Source organism: Panthera onca, chromosome D3 (assembly GCF_046562875.1).
Source record: "Panthera onca isolate mPanOnc1 chromosome D3, mPanOnc1 haplotype 2, whole genome shotgun sequence".
Lineage (NCBI taxonomy): Eukaryota > Metazoa > Chordata > Mammalia > Carnivora > Felidae > Panthera > Panthera onca.
The window spans coordinates 4,376,363-4,394,394 of NC_138350.1; the positions used below are offsets into that span (position 1 = coordinate 4,376,363).

The following is an 18,032-nucleotide window of genomic DNA, read 5'->3' on the forward strand; positions in this document are numbered from 1 at the left end:
GCGGCCGGTCGGGCTGGGAGGAAGCGGGTTAAAGTAGGAGAATTCGGGCCTGGAGCTCGCTTTCGCCGCCGAGGAGGGAATAGTGAAGAGGTTTTTCTACCGAGCTATAAAAAGGCCTCCCGGCGTTTCAGCTCCTGAGTGTCGGCTGGAAGCCCGCCAGGGTTACCATGGCGATGAGGAATTATTACTTACTGCCAAGGCTGGGAGAAAAAGCTCGTACTTTTGGCTTGCAAACAAGAGGAGTGGACCTTATGTAATTCTCTGTGTTTATAGGCCCGGAGCGGCGGGAGGCGAGGAGGGACGGCGGAGGCCCGACACCGAGTTTTGGCCCCGGCCCGGGGGTCGGGCGGTGGGGCCTCTGGTGGGCCTGGGGGGGGGCGGGGTGGCGGCGGGCCAGGGGGGGCCGGGGTGGGGGGCCGGCCCTGGCCTTGGGGCCTCCCCAGCCCCGGGGGGGGGGGGGCGCGCCCGTAGTCTCGCGGGAAGGCAGGCGGCCGCTCCCCGTGTCAGTCCTGGAGGCAGGATGGCTTTGATGTTGGACGCGGTGTATCTTCTGGAAGCCAGCAGAACAGTCTGTGTGTGTGGACTCCACTGACCCACTTGCTGGCACATTTTACTTCTTTCTTTTCCTTTTCCTTTTCTTTTCCTTTTTTTTTTTTTTTTTTTTTTTTTTTTTTCCGTGGGAGAGTTACTTCAAGTTGTGTTTGGAGCTGACGTGAGTGAAAGGCTGGTCATGTGCTCGGGTAAGAGAAGTTTCTGGGCTTGGCGGTGGGTGGGCAGGGAGACGCGGTGCGGCCGGGTCACGGCGGAGGAAGGGTGGGCGGGCGAAGAGCGGGAGCCGTCGTCTGGGGGGCCGCGGGGCTTGCCGGATGGAACTCGGTCGCGCCCCAGCCGTGGTGGCCCGGGGGTGGCGCTCCAGAGGACGAAGAGCCGGCGGTCACAGTGGTCGGGAGTCGCTCTGGGCCTAGAGGCGGGCGGTGGGACGGGAAGGGCTTCTGGCCGCTGTGTGTCCGAGGGGGTGAACGCGCGCGTGTGTGTGTGTGTGCGTGTGTGTGTGGTGGGGGCCCGGCCGCTCTTGCGGAGCAGGGGTGCACGCGTCCTTGGGGGAGAGCGGCAGAGCCTGGGGCTCGGTTGCTCCCGGTGCTGTGGCTGCTGGGGCTGGGGAGCGGGGGGCTCGGGATCTGGGGGGGGGCTCCCCCGCGGGCAGGGGACAGGGGAGGGGAGCCAGGTGCAGGCAGCGCTGCGGCTGTCCCGGCGCCCGGCTCCCACCGCGGTGGCGCTTGGCCGGGTGCCCACGTCTGGTTTGAAATCAGCGCCACCGGCCCAGGCTTGCCCAGGGACCTGGCAGCGAGGAGCCGGCATAAACACTGGAAAGTTGGAAGGGCTTCCTGAGCTCACAAGGAGCCTTCAGTTGCAGGCACAGGGGATGAGGGAGCGATTTGTCCTGAGGTCTGGGTGAGCCAGGGCTGTCGGGAGGCAGTGGCACGTCTCGTCGGGGGCCGGAGCTGAGGCCGGGGTGGGCTGGCTTCCCAGACGGCATCGCTCGTCTTGCCACTGACTCGACGTTGACTCCCGGTTCTTCCTCTCTTAACGCCGGGTGGCCTTGCCTCACCTGTGCGAGCCTCCGTTTCCTTGTCTGTAAAATGGGGCGGTCGAGGGGGTCGTACGGGCATTGGGCTGAGCTGAGGGAGAGCTGTGGCCTCCTGGTTTCTTCGGGGAGGGGGGGTGGCCAGGCCGCCAGGGTTCACGTCCCTGTTGAACACATACATCCTGGCTGTGAGGCTCGGTTTTCTCATGGCACATGGACGCTGCGTCTGTCTCTACCCCAGAAGTGGTCGTGTGTGGCTTACGGAGGGGGGGGCTAATAAGTGGTCCCTGGGCCACACCCCCGTGGAAGCTGTGACAGTGTGCAGGTTGTTGAACCTCCGTTGTCTTGTCCATACGGTGTGAGTGCCTTGCGGGGGGGGGGGGGGGGGGCTGGGAAAAAGCCAGGACCGGCCTGCGCAGGGCCCCTGTGGGCTGGAGTCGGGGGTGGGGGGGGGGCTCCGTTAGCCTAGACCATAAACTTGGATTTAAGTTAGTTCCACCTGGTCTCCACCGAATTTTCTCTTCTTCCTTGTCGAGAACGCTTCTGTTTTGCAGACTTGGAAACTACGGTCCTTAGTCCTAGGCTCTGCTTGCATTTGGGCCTGGGCTGGGGTCCCCGGGGCTGTCCCAGCGCGTTCCGCCCCGTCCCGCCCCAAGTGTGGGCCGAGCACCCCAACTGCCCCGTGTGGCCTGGGGGTTGGGCGGGCAGGACTGGCTCTCCCGCCCAGGGTGGCAGTCATCCTGTGTGTGTAAGTGACACCGGATGCTGGGCCGGTGGCTGGCTCGGGGCCTCTCCTCCCGGGCCAGCAGGAGCCGGCGGGGAGTTCCCCGGGTGTCCAGGCCAGCTGCCCGCCGTCCGGTTGTCCTCAGGCCTCTCCTGGGGACCTCAGCCAAGGTCCCGGTAGCAGGGGGCCCCACCCATGTCCCCTTGCTGCCCCCAAGCCCTCTGCACCTACTTGGGTCCGCTGCAGACGCCCTGCCCTGAGGGTCTCAGACACTTGACCCCCCTCCCACTTGCCCTGAGGTGCACGTGCATGGAGCTAAACACACTCACACGCACCCAGATGAGGGTGTGTAGAACCTGTGAGGTCTGAATAGTCTGTTTCCTGGTGATGCTGCTGGTCTCGAACGGCCGTTCTGTCGGGGCGACACCACTGGGGGAGGCTGGCTGAAGGGTGCACGGGGTCGCGCTGCATCGTTTCTTATGGCTGCGCACGAACCTACAGTGATCTAAAGAGATAAGCAACCCAGGCCGTCCTGGGTTCGAATCCAGCCCTGCCTGTCGGCAGCTCTGTGAATTAGGGCAAGGGGCGTAGCCCCTCCAGGCCTCAGTTTCCTCGTAGCGTTTGGTGCTTCGGAGGGCTTGAGTGACGGTGAGGTGAGCTGATGCGCGCCGGGTGCCTAGAAAGGTGCCAGCAGCACGTGCTGTCGCGATGTGATCATCCCTGACGGGGTCGCCCCGTGCTAGCTTGTTCCGTGCCCGGATCAGCCGTGGGATGGGAGGCCGCTGTGTGATCCCCACTTCTCAGATGAGGAAACTGAGGCTCAGGCCAGGGGACCCACCCAAGGGCACAGAGTTCGTAAGGGCTGGAGCTGGGACTCACCCCGGCCAGAGCCCGGCTGTGGAGGTTCTTTGACTGAGTGGCCCCAGGGATGTTCCTTGCCCTCTCTGAGCCCTGATCCCCTCCTCCTTCTCTCCTCACCTGCAGGCTGGGCTTGGAGGTTGGGATAGGGGATGGTGGCTGGGCTCATGAACCGTGGAAGCCAGAGAGCCCTGACCTCTGGGTCCTTCTCTCACTTCCTGGGCCCTCCCGGAGCCTGCCCCCTCTCAGCCACCTCTGAGGCCTGTGGGTCACTCCTGTGACAGCCAAACTCACTTCCTCTCTGAGTAACGCTCTCCTCCTTGCTCTGTCCTCCGGCAGCATGGTTTCCTTTCTTGCTGTTCCCTGCGGTAGGTGCTGGTTTCTCTTGGACCCCTTCCCACCTCCCGCAGTGGTGAGAGGGCCTTCGGGGTGTAGCCCGCCCACCCTAGAGGGATGGGGTTATCCCCAGCTGGTGCTGAAGCATGAGAAATGCGTTGCTGTTCAGCCAAAGCTAATCCAAGGCTAGACGCGTCTCCAGAGGTGCCTGAGGGGGGGGCTTGGAGGTTTTTTGTCTCCCTCACAGCTGACTGGTGACTTGGGCCTTCGGGCGCCCCGGGAGTGCCAGGGAGGGCTTGCTCTTCTGCCTAGGGATTGGGAGGGGTCCCGACCATCCCGGGCTGGGGACCAGGGGGCACCGGCAGGGCCTGAACCGAGAGGGGCATCCACGGTCACGTCAAGCGATGGAGGCGGTGTCTGGGGCTCGGGGGCACCAGTCATGGCTTCTTAGGGCCTCAGCTTCTGGGCTTTGCCGGGCAGAGCCTGGAGGCCAGGGAGCGGGGCTGAGTAGGCGGCCTTACGGTCTCATGAGCCTCTTGGCTGTTTCTTGGAAGCTCCAATCATGCTCCTGCCTCTGGACCTTTGCATTTCCTGTACCCTCACCCTTCAGAGTGCGGCCCCGACCTCCCCAAAGTCACTGCCATCGCTTTGTACCGTCATCACTTGGGATTTGTTGTATATCCATCGCCGTGTCCCCCCCGCCCCCCACCGACCCCTTCACCCAGGATCTGTTCAGCTTGGTCACTACTGTGTCCCCAGCACTGGGCACATCTTAGGTGCTCAGCAGACACTCGTGCCTGACTCAGTGTCCCCCCATAGGCTGTGGATGTGGGCCCGTCCCCTGGCGGTGAATGAGGCCTTTCTGGGGATGGATGGATACGCTTCAACTGTGTCTCCGGGTACGTCACCCCCCCCCCCCCCCCCAGGGCTCTGGCTAGGGAGACTCAGGCCCAGGGGCTGGAACTCACTTGAGTTCACCTCCCTTCACCCCTGGAGTTCTGTATCTGGGGGTTGAGAATGCCTTTTGGGGATTCATGGGAAACTAGGGGCCTTTGAAAAGCAGTTCTGGTGTTTGTGTTCAAGAGGGCTCCGCAGGAACACATCGGGCATCTCCAGAAGGTCTGGACCTCCTAGGTCAGAGAGGTGGAGGTCGTGAGCCAGGAAAGTGGGGGGCCTGATGGCATTGGGGTGCAGGGGAGGGGTGTTGACGGCATCAGTTTCAAGTCCTGACGGCTGATGGGGCAGGGTGACCATTGAGCACACTTTGTGGAGTTCTTCTAACGATCCTCTGAGGCACAGAGAGGGTAAGCACCTTGCCCAAAGACACACAGCTGCAGGCACACAGTATTAACTGGTAAATGGCATTTCGTATGCAGCCGTGGGAAGGGGCCCCCTCCCTCCTCTTCGAGATGTGAGGCCCGGAGATGCCCAAAGTCTTCTGGAAGGCCTGGAGTTGGTTTCTCAGTGTGGCTCACAAGCTACAAGACTAGAGGAGCCGCCCCCCCCACCCCCCTTCCTCCTAGTTGGGTATTTGCATGACAATGAGCCCTTTGTCCCTGGGTCCAGCCTCCTTCCCAGGCTAATAACATAATTCTCGGCCTATGATGTCATAATGGGCCCTTTCTGCTGGGGCTGGAGGCTGGGTGGGCAGCTGTGTGGGCTGGGCCCCGCCGGTAATAAATAGAGTCGTGATCATGGGGGGGAGGGTGGCGGACGCGCTCTCCTTGCAGGACCTTGTGACATCCTTCGGGAGTGGGATTTGCTTCCATTTGACACAGAAGCAAACAGATTGCGTTTGTTCGGCTCCCCGGCTGAACCACTGTGCGCCTCGCCTTGGCCTGTGAAATGGGGGTGAGTCATCCGTGGCTGGCCCTCTCTCGGAGGCGTAGGTGTGAGAGTCCCTTGCTTCCTGTAAACGTGAGGGAGGCCCTTGTGCCCAGCGGCCCCGTGGCAGGACCGCTCACAGAAAGTGGGCCCGAACCCCGGGCCCGGGGCCCGGCAGGGAGCGAGCTCGCCATCGGTGGGCAACGTCAGGAAAGGCCGGGGCCTGCGCAGTAGACTGAATGGCAGCCCCCCCCCCCCCAAAAAAAGAGATTCGCACGCGTTCATGCCCGTCTCCTCTAAATGGGACCTGCTTCGGAAAAAGGGTCTTTGCAGACGTGTCTTGAGATGAGGTCATTTGGATTTCCCGAGCGAGCCCTGTGTCAGGGACCAGTGTCCTTGTGAGGGACGGAAGAGAGAGCACAGACGATGGCTGTGTGAAGACAGGCAGAGACCGCAGTGATGTGGCCAGAAGCTGGAGGAGGCCGGAGGGATCCTCCCCGGGCGCCTTCGGAGGGAGCGTGGCCTGCCCACACCTTGATGTTGGACACCGGGCCTCCGGAGCGGGGAGAGAATAAATTTCCGTTGTTGTAAGCCACTTGGATTGTGGTTGTTTGTTACAGCAGCCCTAGAAGCTCATAGGGCCAGGGACCCCCACCCTTCCGCGTCCCTGGCCGAGGGGCCAGGACCTCGTGAGGTCTCCTCCCTGTCGGAGGGGTCCGGAACCCGCCTCCCTCGCCCAGAACCCAAATCACAGATCCCGGAACCTGCCTGTTGCCTGCTGCCAGCCGTCCTTCCCGCTCAGGCGTCCCTGCTAAGGAGGACGTGACCCAGGAGGCCGGAGGCTCCCCAGATTCCGTGCTGGGCCCTCCCCCTCCAAGCCCCGAACGCTCATTCCCCACATGCTTGGCCACTCACCCAGCACCTGGGTCGCAGTCATCCCCCTCCCCCGCAAGCTGCCTTATTTGCCGGGTGCCCTTGACAGGGGGAGACCCCGAGGCCCAGAGCGGGCACGCTGCGGCCCCTTGGTGGTGACGGCCTCCGGAGTCCCAGCCATGGCTGATGGATGGGGCGGCATCGCAGCTTCCAGGAGGAAGGGATCAGGGCCCCGGGCCACAGTGAGAGCCGTGGGGGAACAGGCGGTATAAACGTGGATCAGTTCTCGGGGCGTGCTGGCCTGCTGTAGGCGACGCCCCAGGATCTGACTGTAAGTCGACCCCTCCTCGGCCTCAGTTTCTCCATTCCCAAAGTGGCCTTCGAGCTTCGGCTCAGAGTCTGCAGGGATGCTGTCAGGGGGCTCATGGATTCAGCAAGCACTTATGGAGGGCCTGCGGCGTCCCTGAGCTGGGACTCCGGGGTGGACACAGCAGGTGTGGATCCTGCCTTCACGGGCCTTACCTTTGGGGCTGTGGGGAGGTGGGAAATAAGCAGCGGGGACCCTGGGAATGAGGAGTCCGGGTCCCGATGAGGGACGTAGCAGAGCCAGGGGGCTGGGGTGGGGTTGAAGATGCTGCTCCCTGTTCCTTCCGGGACCCCGGGGTGGTGCTTTGCGGCTGGCCCGGGGGGCCGGCCAGGTTCACATGGAGATGGCCACGGCCCATCTGTAGCGACTTGTGGTTGCCTCCGGCTGGCAGGACTTGGCCTGGACCCGTGAGCGGTGATGTTGGGTACAAGGCCTGTGAGGCCCCAGCCGCAGCCTGATCAGGGAGCGGCAGAGGTGTCCCCCAGCCTGAGCTGGGAGGCTGGGGACACTGGCAGTGGATTCCCAGGACGTAATGGGTAAGAGGTGGGTGCTGGAGAGGGCTAGCCTGGCAGGCAAGTCACTTAAGCTCTCTGTGCCTCAGTCTTGCTTCCAGGGATATGGCGACGATGAAATAAACTGATGAGCGTGAGCACCGTGTTAGCAGTTAGCCATGGTGATGAGTGCACGGTGCTCACCTTGGGTCTGTTATCATGACTGCTCAGGACCTGGGATCTGGAGGTGGAGTTGGCTCATCTTTCCATGGTCCTATTCCTGCCCGTGGCACACCGAAGAGCCCTCTTTGCCCCCAGAGCCTCAGTCTCCCCATCTGCGAAATGGGAGCTGTAACCAACTTGTGGCTACATGGAGGTCGGAGAGAAAAGAGGATGGTGGGAGAAGTCAGCGCCCGTGGGGTCAGGGCTGAGGGGTCAGGGTCTCTACCTGCTCCTGGTTTGAGCCTTGGCCACCCTCCAGGCCGGGAAACAGGCTCCAGCAGGGGTGGGGCCCAAGGTGTGTCTGTGGGTGCAGCCCGCAAGGCCTCCTGGCTTCGGACAACGCCCCTGTCTGAAAGAGGGGCCACGGCAGCTCTCCACCTCGGGATATTCCTCCAGAAGCCAAGGCCAGAGGCCAGAGGACGTTGTGGGTGGGGCATGCCTGCTGCTGGGGAGTGACCCAGATCTGAGTCAGCTAGGAAGGGGCAGCCTCTGTCCGCAAAGTGGCTGCCTGCCGGATCCCCCGTTAGGGCCACTGATAGCTCAGGCTTGGCCAGGAGACTCTGTTTCTTCAGGGTGAGAGACCGCATAGACCTATCCCAGGCTCCTGTCCGGCCCCTTCCTCCTAGGCTGAATTTGTCCGGGGCTCCCATCTAATTCCTCTTGCTTCCTTCTAGCCGGCTTGGGAGATCTCCCTACCTGTACAGGTGAGGGGACCAGAGACTGCAGATCTGATTCCAGGGAGATTCATGGCTTCGAGCTGGGGTTTTCAGGGGGTCGCTGTCTTAGGTGTGTTGGTTGCAACTGGCAGACTCTCTGCTCCTCCTGCATTTAGCACAAAAGGATATCAGGGTGAGCTTCAGGCATGGTTGGATCCAGGGGCTCAGGTGACAAGGGGCTCCCCGTGTCCGATCCCTGGTAGCCTAAGACTAACGATCACAACTTAGCCCAGTGGAAGGTAAGCCTTGTTGTCCCCACTGTTACAACAGAAATCGTGGGAGTGAACTTTACGGGCTCAGCTTGAGAGTTAAGCCCTTCCCCAAACCAGTGACGGCGGCTGTGGTTCTGGTGGTGGCCCTGGTGGTGCTCCTGAGACTGTGCTCATTGGCCAGACCCGGGAGGCAGAGTCAGCCTCCCTCAGAGCCCAGAATCGAGGGGTCGTAGCCCCAAGGACATAGGGTACAGTTTGCAAGCAGCGGGTGCTGGGTGGGCGAAGACAACAGCTGCTGGCCACGGCCGGCACACTCCATGTGTTGGACATGAGCCAGCTCGGGGTCCCTGCCCAGCCCCCCTTTCACGGCCAGTGTGTGTCCTTTGGGGAGGGGGTAGGTGTTATTTAAGACTCACTGGGTAAGTGGGCCCAGCCCCTCCCACTCCCTGTTTTAATTAGGGGCCTCTCAGGTCCCCCTCCAAGCCATGTGGGAGGACATTCCTGCCTGTCACCGGCCTCCCCGCTCCCCAAGCTCCCCTGGGCTTTGCTGGGCCCTCTCTTGTGGTTTCCAGCTGACCACATGTCAGAAGCCACAGGTCACATCCTGGCAGCCCACGGGCTGTATTTGGATGTCAGACTGATTTATTGGGTTGGGTTTATGGTCCATGTTTTTGAAATAAAAACTGTAAATTGAGGGATGTCTCAAAGTCAGACTTTCTTTGCCCGAAAGAATTGGACGCTGTGATCCCCTGGGCCCCGTTCTCCAGGGGCCAGGATGCCCGGCTGGGGTTGAGCAGCGGCCACCCCCTGACACAGGCAGCCCCCACCTGCCCCTCTCCTCCGTGAGACTCCGGCCTGGCGTGGTATCCTCAGCCCTCCTGGCTGTTTCCCCCTCCCTATTTCCGGCCTGGGACCTCTCCGCCCACCGGAGCCTGGTTAATCTTGCTCCCTCCGCGGACTGGTGATCGGATCCCAGAAGCGTGCTCCCGCTCCGGGCCCTGAGGCCTGTGTGCTCGCTCTCTGCGGGCTCCTGGCTGCAGGGCCCGGAGGGCCTTTTGGGTTCTTGATCCTTGACAGCACTGATCAGCGAAAGCCCTCGGGGAAATCGCAGGGGCTGCTGTGATCCACATCGGAGCCTTGGAGGGAGCTGGTCGAAATGGGCCCTTCCCCCGCCGCCTGGCACCTGGGTGGCATTGGTGGAAGGTGGGGAGGGGGGATGATGCGAGGGGGGAGCTGCTGGGGTGGGGGTGGGGGGGTGGGCTCCCAGCCCCGGGCGCCGCTGCTGGCGAAGCTATTCTTAGCAGCGGGAACATTTGTCCTCCTTCACACGTGGTGGAGGACGTCCCCCAGAGATCTGCCCCGAAATACTCAGGACGACCCCATAAATTCCTCAGAAAGCCGTCCTGGGGGGCCCAGCGTGCGTGGAGGCGGGACGGGAGGAGGCGTTTCCGGCAGCTGCGCGGCTGCGGACACGTTTGCCAGATGTTGCGCAGGGAAGTTTGTGGGAACCCGGAGTCTGCCGCGCGCGCCCCCCCTCGCCGCGGCCCCCTCCACCCTCCGGGTCCTGGTGAGTGATGGGCGGAGCCGGCAGACGGTCAGCCCCTCCCTGTGTCCCCGTGGCTTTCGGGGGGCCTTTCAGCCCTCTCCTGACGCTGCCTGGGTTGGGGGCGACGTGGGCTACAGGCAACGAGGCCTTGACTGTGGTCCCCCTCAGTGCCTGGCCGCGAGGGGCTGCTGCCCTGGGCCGGGACCCCTGGCAGGGCCTTGGGCGGCACCGGCTCTTCCACGGGGCCCCCAGGGCAGCGGAAGCCACCACAGAGGATACCAGCCCAGCTTGGTTGCCTTGGCTAGCAACCAGGGAGGCCTCCCTGGAGGAGGTGTGCGCTTTGCTTCTGTTTTGTTTTTGTTATTACTTAATTTTTAAGTTGTGGTAAAATACACAACACAAAAACGTTCAGGTCTCGGGCATTTTTAAAGGGGCCATTACTCCCCATACTCCTTCCTCCAGGCCCTAGCCATCACCCCTCTACTCTCTGTCCCTAGGAGATGACTAGGCCGGTCGCCTCCTGTAAGCGGAATCGTACAGCGTTTTTGCCCTTTTGTGTGTCTGGCTCACTCCATTCAGCAGAATGTCCAGAGCGGTGATCTGTGGTCCATTGACTCCTTGGTTGTTGGTTCGTTGCCGTCCAGGCAGCGATGTGGACGGATCCGGGACCCCGAGCCCCGCAGCCTTTGCAGTCCCGGCGTCCTGGATCCGTATGTGGTCGCCCCGCCCCCCGTGTGGACGAGCGCTCACTGCCAGCGGGCACCACGCTGAGCCCCGACACGGCTCGCCGAGTCAGGTCCCCGCTTCCCACTCTGTAGTCCGCTCTGTTCCAAGCCCCCGGGGCAGAGGGTCGAGCGCTTTGCCCAGTCGCACAGCTGGTGCCAGCGTCCCCCCCGCCCAGACACCAGCTTCTTCTCTGGTTTCCCCCTCTTCCCCCTCTGCAGAAAAAATTGCTGTTTGGAAGGCCAGATGGAAAACATGTCCCTCCCGGGGCGCTCAGAACCTAATGAGGAAGAGCCAGGAAAAATCCAGCGTAATGTTTGTGAAATACCCAAGAGGGAGGGCGCGTCTCGAGGCAAGGGTTCTCGTAGGGGACCCTGTGACCTGGCATGCGGGAGGGTTTGTCATGACTGTGGCTTCTCTCTCTCTCTCTTCCTTTTAAAATTAAGAGGGGGAGGGGGAAGGGAGTCCAGGAGGAAGCGATTTGGAGCAGATCTGGCTATGGCGGGGGAGCAGGGCTAGGCGGCCGAGCTGGCCACAGCCCAGTGGACACGAATGTACCAACTAAATCCGAGACCGAAACGGGCCTCCTCGGTGGCACTCTTCTGCTCACTTCGGAGGGTGTGTGGGGCTGGACCAGGGTGCCTTCTGGCTGCATGACCTTGGGTGAGTGAGTTCACCTCTCTGAGCCTCGGTTTCCTGATCTGTTGAATGGGGCAGTCATGTTCGGTGAGGGAAATCGGGTGCCCGAAGAATGCCACCGGTAGAACCACAGACTCTCAGGCGGGTCTGAGGACCCTGGGAGGGCACCAGGCAGCATCTGGGGGCGGTGGAAATTCTAGCCGAGGCTGGGGATCCCTTTTAGGGGAGGTGCGAGCTGGCGCAGGTTGCCTGGGGTGTGTTCGGTACCAGGCTTCTGGTTTTCCCTGGAAGGTTGGCTCGGGCTGTGGCCAGTCCAGGGCTCTCTGTCCTTGGACCTGGTCCCTCGTGTGGACCGGCGGCAGCTTTTGTCCCCACGACCCTCGCTGTTGTTCCCCTGAAGCGTCAGAAGTGGGCTCAGCTCAGGCCACTGCCCATCTCACCGGATGCCTGGACCCCATGCTCATCCCCCCTCGAGAAGCTCTCTGTCTGCTCTGTGTTTGGGCGCGGGTCCCCCCAGTCCTGCATACCCTCCTAACTAGGGCCTTGCTCTGCCATTTGGTCAGTTCACTTCACCCAGCCTCGATTTGCTCATCTGCAGCATGGGGATCGTAACAGTACCTGCCCGGTGACTAATATTGCCATCGTCATTATGGCAAACTCGTCCCCACCCCGTGTTTCTAGTAGCCGAGAGTACTTGAGCCATAGCCCTCATTTTGGGGACTCTTCTGTGGGTGTTGAGCTTTTGAGAGATCTCTTCTCGATGAGTCTTTGCACCTGTCCCTCCCTGTTCTGATTCTGGAGTTGGAGACTGGAGGCGGTTTTCCCCAGGGTCCTCTGTGCCCAGCAGGCTGGTACTTGGGGGGCAGTTGTGCAGGCTTGGGGATTCTGGGGGGGGTGGTGCTCGTGTGTGTCTCCCACAGTGGCTGGCGGGGAGCCTGATGTGGGCGTATTTGTGGAATAAAGGCACGCTGGGCTCTGTGGACAGTGGCACAGTTAAATTGATGTCCCTCTGGGGCGCCTGGGTGGCCCAGACAGTTAAGCGTCCGACTTCGGCTCAGGTCATGATCTCACGGTCTGTGAGTTCGAGGCCCGCGTCGGGTTCTGTGCTGACAGCTCGGAGCCTGGAGCCTGCTTCGGGTTCTGTGTCTCCCTTGCTCTCTGCCCCTCCCCGACTCGCACTCTCTCTCTCAAAAATAAACACTAAAGAAAATAAAATTGATGTCCATCTGTTGATTTGTCTGTCCATCTGTCCGTCCGTCATTCCTCCATCCATGCTCCCCCCTCGCTCTCCCCTTCCTCCCTCCCTCCTTCTTCTACCCACCCACCCACTCCTCCTTCCCGTTCCATCCGTCTTCTGTTGAGTACCTGGGGTGAAGAGGTGCTTTCTGTGTTGGGACAGGCCTGTCACTGGTTGGCAGGAGTTTTTGTCCAGCTGGTCCACTGCTGTGACCCCCTCCCGCCCCCCGCCCCCAGTGCCTCATTGGCCAGAATGAGGCAGAGACCTCGGTTGGGATGGGCTTGTCTTGGCTGGTCTCCGTTTAGGGGTGGGCGGGTGGCATTTCTGAGGGCAGTGCTCTGAGCTGAGCCGTACGTGACTTTGGGCCACTCAGGGGTGCTGCTCTTTGGGCAGAGCCATGAGCAGGCCGTGGTTGGGTCCCTGGCTCCTCCTTGGGGCGGAGAGGTCGTGTCAGGGGCAAGGAGGCCAGTTTTACTCCTGCTGGATAGGGACCTGTGTTCCAGGGGACCCTGAATGGTGGCTTTAATCGCGTTAGGATTCCAGGTGGGTTACTCCCCGACGGAGGGCACAGCTGAGGTTTCCTTTAACACAGGGGCACAAGGAGCAGGCTTGGTACAGGAGACCCCGAACATCACCCCTGCCCAGAGGGTGGCGCCTTCCTTTCTCGTTCAGAGTGAAAGCCTGTGTGATCTCACAGGGGCCTTGCTCACTCCACTCTTGCCATCCGGGCCCCTGGCCATTCCCTCCCCACCTCAGGGCCTTTGCACTGTCTGTTCCGTCTGCCTGGAGCAGCTTCCCTAGACATCCGCATGCTTCCTTTCTCCCCTCTCTCTCCTTCTCCATGCCCCGCCCTGCCGCCAGCCATCCCCTGTCTACCCTCCTCATGCCTCTCGTTTTCCCCACACTGCAGACACCTCCCAACATTCCTGTAATTACTCCGGTCTGGCCTGCTAGAATAGCAGCTCTGTGAAGGCAGGGGTCTGGGGTCTTTTACTCGCGGCCGCGTCTCAGAACCTGTCCACGAAGGTTCCGGTGATCGTGGTTGACGGCGGGGAGCCGCCTGGGAGGGGGCAGGGACTCTGGCTTCACCCCCCTGCCCTCGTGGGCCGGGCAGGCTCCTCTGGGCTCACCGGGGCCGCCTCCCACGGGGCTCTCTGTGTCCCAGGGCTCAGCTGAGAGCCGGATCCCTGAGCAAGGAGGCCCTGTGGAAGGTGGAGCTGGTACTTGGCCAGCTCCCCGTTTTCCCGGCACGCCAGAAACTAGAAACTCAAGGCGTAAACAGTCCGCTTCGTTCTAGCTGGGGTTTCTGCCACCTCTTAACGTCACATCCCAGAACAGCCTCGGTGCTCACGTCCCCCGTGCTGGCTTCCGGGGCTCCGTGCTCCCGGGGCCAGGCTGTTTCTGCTCGGTACGTATTTGTTGGATCCTCCTGTGTGCCAGGCTCCGGATTATGGCAGTGGGCCGAGAAAATATGCACCGAGCACCTACCCTATCGGGTTAAATGCGCGTCTCCCCCCGTAATTCATGTCCACCTGGAAGCTGGGAACATGATCTTATTTGGAAAGCGGGTCTTGGCAGATGTGATTAGTTAAGATGAGGTCACAACTGGACGAGGGTGGGCCCTGAATCCAATGACTGGGGTCCTTCTCGGGGGAGGGCCAGCAGAGAGGCGGCCGAAAGCCAAGGGATGCCCGGGGCTACTCGCTGCTGGACGAGTCCGGAAGGATCCCCCCCACCCCGACCCGGAGCCTAGGGGGAGGAACGTGGCCCTGACCCACACTTTGATTTGGGACTTCCGGCTTCCAGAACGGTGAGAGAATGCATTTCTGTTGTTTTCAGCCCTTCCTTTTTTTTTTTTTTTTTTTTAACATTTATTTATTTTTGAGAGACCGAGCGTGAGCCGGGGAGGGGCAGAGAGAGAGGGAGACTGAGAATTTGAAGCAGGCTCCAGGCTCCGAGGTGTCCGCACAGAGCCCGACGCGGGGCTCGAACCCACAGACCACGAGATCATGACCTGAGCCGAAGGCAGATGCTCAGCCGACCGAGCCCCGCCCAGGCGCCCCTCCACCATCCTGTTTGTGGTGCATTGTTCACCCAGGTTCCGGGAAGCTAGCGCACCTCTGCGTGCCAGGCCCTTGCAGGGGAATTGCCAGTGATCCAAACAAACATTTGTCCAGTAGCTGCTGAGCGGTCCCACGCCCTTCTAGAGGCTGAAGAGCCGTGGCGAGGAAGGCCACGGCGTTCCCAGCGCATCACTGTCTCTCCAGCCCGGACAGGCCGGCGGGGGCGGGGGTACGAGAGACCAGGTCCCCTGTGTGGGGCCTGTGGCTTCTCCGAGCACCTTGGAGGGTTCTGGAGGGTTCTGGCGAGCGCGCGTGTGGGTGCACGTGCTGGGGGCTTCTCTCGGGCTGACAGCTGAGTTTTCATTCTGAGGCTCCCCGACCTGCCACGGGTTCTGACGTCGGTGCCCACTAGTTACGGGAAAGTCTCAGGCATTGGGTGGCACAGACAGCTGGCCTTTCGTCTTCTCCCGAGCCTGGGCTCAGGTCGGAAGGCTCCCAGGCACCTTAAGGAGCACCCCGCACGTCCGTCCCCCGCCCGCTCTCGGAGCCGTCCCGGCCCCGACCTGCTGTAATCCGCCCTCCCCGGAGCCGAAGCGGGCCGCACGCGGCACGGAAAATCCATGGAATGTGCCTCAGTGGGGCCTCAGCGTCCTGCCTGGGGCCGGAGAGGAATGTGGGGGCAGGAGGGCTCTGGCCTCACCTGGCGTTACTGGCACCTGCCCGGACAGGTTCCCTTGTTGACCACCTGCTGTGTGCCAGGCGCACCGGTAGGCTTGTGGGATGCAGGGGGGGCAAGGCAGACAAAACCCACAGCGGTGAGCTTCCTCCTGCGGATTTGGACTGAAGGCCACGCGGTGGATGGAACACGGGCTGTGAGGTCAGGATTGTGGGGAGCTGCCCCGTGGGGCCCGCGGGGCTCTCTGGTGGGCCGCTGCCTCTGGGGCAGGTGCAGTAGAGGGCCACCCTGGGGCCCCTGTGCTGTTTGTGGGTGGTCCCCACCGTGGACCATTCGTGCCGGGCCCCGTGCAGGACTGGAGTTCTTGGCCCTCCTCTGCCTGGCTCGGCGGCCCTAGTGCCCTGGTTTGTGGCTTGGACGCGCGAGGCCCGGGCTGGGGCTTTGGGGCTCGGAAGTATCCCACGCTACCTGGCTCAGCCATTTCTTAGCCCCGCTTGAGGGCCGTCTCGTCTCCTCGGAGCCCTGCCCTTGCTGAGTTTGCCTCATTGAGCGCCTGCTGTTTACCAGGCGTGATGGCATTGCTTCCCAAGCATGCCGTCCTGCTGCAGGCTGGTGGCGCAGGAATTCTGGACGTGTACCCGAGGAAACTGAGGCTCAGAGGTGTGAGGCTTCCTGCCTGACGAGGGGACAGAGGGCCCCCGTCCCCGGGAGGCCACTTGGCCTCTCCCACCCCAGGGTGGGAGCTCCTTCCCGACTTCCCTGGGCTGTGCCCGCTTCTCCTTCTCTGGTGCTGCCGCTCCGATCCGGCCAGCGTCGTCTCTTGCTTGGATGCCCGCAGGAGCCCCGAGGTCTCCCGGCTGTCTGTGGCGCCTGCTTATAAAACACACTGACTTCAGCCCAGGTCACGATCTCGGGTCCGTGAGTTCGAGCCCCGCGTCGGGCTCTGTGCGGACAGCTCGGAGCCTGGAGCCTGCTTCGGATTCTGTGTCTGCCTCTCTCTCTGCCCCTCCCCCACTCATGCTCTGCCTCTCTCTGTCTCTCAAAAATAAATAAATGTTAAAAAGTTAAAAAAGAAATAAAACACACTGACTCTTCATTTCCCCAACCACCGTCTGTGGTCCCTCAGAGCCCTTAGAACAGAACCCATCCTTGCCGTGGCCCGTGGGCCTTGGGTGACTGTCCCCCCAACCTGCCTCGTGCTCACACAATCAGTTACTCAAGCACGCGGTGCCTGGTCTCACCTCTGGGCTCCCGTTCAGGTGGCCGCCTCCCCCTGACTCCCCCCCGGCTGTCTTGTGCCCGCTCCGCTCCGGGAACTTCTCCCTTCTCCCCCTTCTCCCCGAGACCCCCTCGCCCTCCCCGAGGCTGGAGTAGCCTGAGCGTCCATCTCCGAGGTCACTGTTTGCTTTCTGCTCCCTGCTGCACCCCACCCCCACCCGGTCGGGGCACCGAGACCCTCGGCAGCTGGGCTCCGCCTCATTCACTCATGTGGGGCTCAGCGCGCAGCGGGGACCCCAACGTTTCTGTACATAAATGGATGCGTGCTACCCTCTCTTGACCCCGAAGCCACCAGACCCGCGGTGGTATTGGGGCCGCTGTGCCGAGACTGGCTGCAGCCTCGATCCGGCTTCAGAAGGCCTTCCAGCCCAGACCAGATCCGGGGCACCCTGCTGAGTCCCCGGGGGGGGGGGGGGGTCTCCCTCACCCCTCTCCTACCCCTGTCTTTGATGGAGGTGCGTCCTAGTTTTCCTTGTCATTCACATTCAAACCTTGAGGAAGTCAGCGCTTAACATTTGTTTTTCCATTGACAGTGTTATGCAGATACTACACGTATCTAATTTAAATACATTTCCATCCCCGCGCGGAGAGCCCGGGTGCCCGTTAGCAGTCACTGCCCACGCCCTCGGCCCTGGCGGCCACCAGTCCGTTTCGGGTCTCTATGGGGTTGCCTATTCCGGATTCTTCCTGTAAGGGGACTCCCACACTAGCCGGCCTTTTGTGACCGCCGCCTTTCACGCGGCGTGATGTTCTCACACCCGCGGTGTAGCTGTGTCAGTAGTTCATTTCTTTTTGTGACTCAGTCACGTTCCACCGTGTGGACGGACCACAGTTTGTTTGTCCGAGCATCTGTTGATGGACCCTTGGGCAGTGTCCACCCCTTGGCTGTTGTGAATAGCGCAGCTCTGAACGTTCGTATGCAAGTATTTGTTCGAGTCCCCGTTTTCAGTTCTTTTGGGAACGTGCCCGGGACTGGAATTGCTGGGTCATTGGGTAATTCTGTGTTTAACTTTTGGAGGAACCACCAAAATGTTTTCCTAAAAAAAAAAAAAAAAAAATTTTTTTTTTTTTTTTTTTTTTTTTTTGAGCTGGCAAGAAATGTGACTGAGGTTGGGAGGGGTGGAAATTGGGTTTATTAAATAAGCTCGTGGTGAATGGAGGGGGCACCCAGAGTCCCCTGGCTTTGGGGACAACCTAGATGTGAGGACACGGGGCCAGGGAGTGCCGGGGTGACCTGTTGATGGCTGAGGCCCCTCGAGCTTGGCAGCCGACACACCGTGAGTCTTGAGGGAATGGGAACGCGGCCAGACCGTGGCCTCGGTGTGAGGAGGGTGGGGAGCCGCTGAGGGTTCTCCAGGGCCGGTTTGGAAAGGTGTCACCTCCCCGGCTTCTGGAGCCCACGTGCACTGCGCGTGTGAGCATCTGGCAGAGGCCTGCCATCCCCAGTTGGCGTCTTGTTAGGCAAAGGAAGTTAGAAAAGCTGTGGGTAAATCAGACTTCTTTGCCGCCTTATGCAATGCAAAATCAAACAGCCATTTGGAAGCTCCCCCAGTGCGCTTGGAGGAGGGGCGACCAGTTGGGAGCCTCTCCCTGCCGAGGTGCTGGCCTCAGAGCCCAGAGAGAAAGCAGAACGGAATTTGCGTGACCAGGATCCACTGGGCT

At 61.5% G+C, this 18,032-nt stretch overlaps 1 protein-coding gene across 25 annotated transcripts in view; it reads left to right on the forward strand.

The window, feature by feature from the left end:
• The first annotated feature begins 423 nt into the window (after nt 1–423).
• Nucleotides 424–18,032, forward strand: part of NCOR2 (nuclear receptor corepressor 2) — a 166,914-nt gene continuing 149,305 nt past the window's right edge. For 11 of the 25 annotated variants that reach the window (XM_081790607.1, XM_081790610.1, XM_081790614.1 and 8 more), the window contains exon 1: nt 427–740. The gene's annotated coding sequence lies outside the window, so the exon portion shown is untranslated. Of the gene's footprint in view, nt 741–18,032 lie in introns of all 25 variants that reach the window. The other 14 variants (XM_081790604.1, XM_081790612.1, XM_081790613.1 and 11 more) reach the window with 3 other exon arrangements.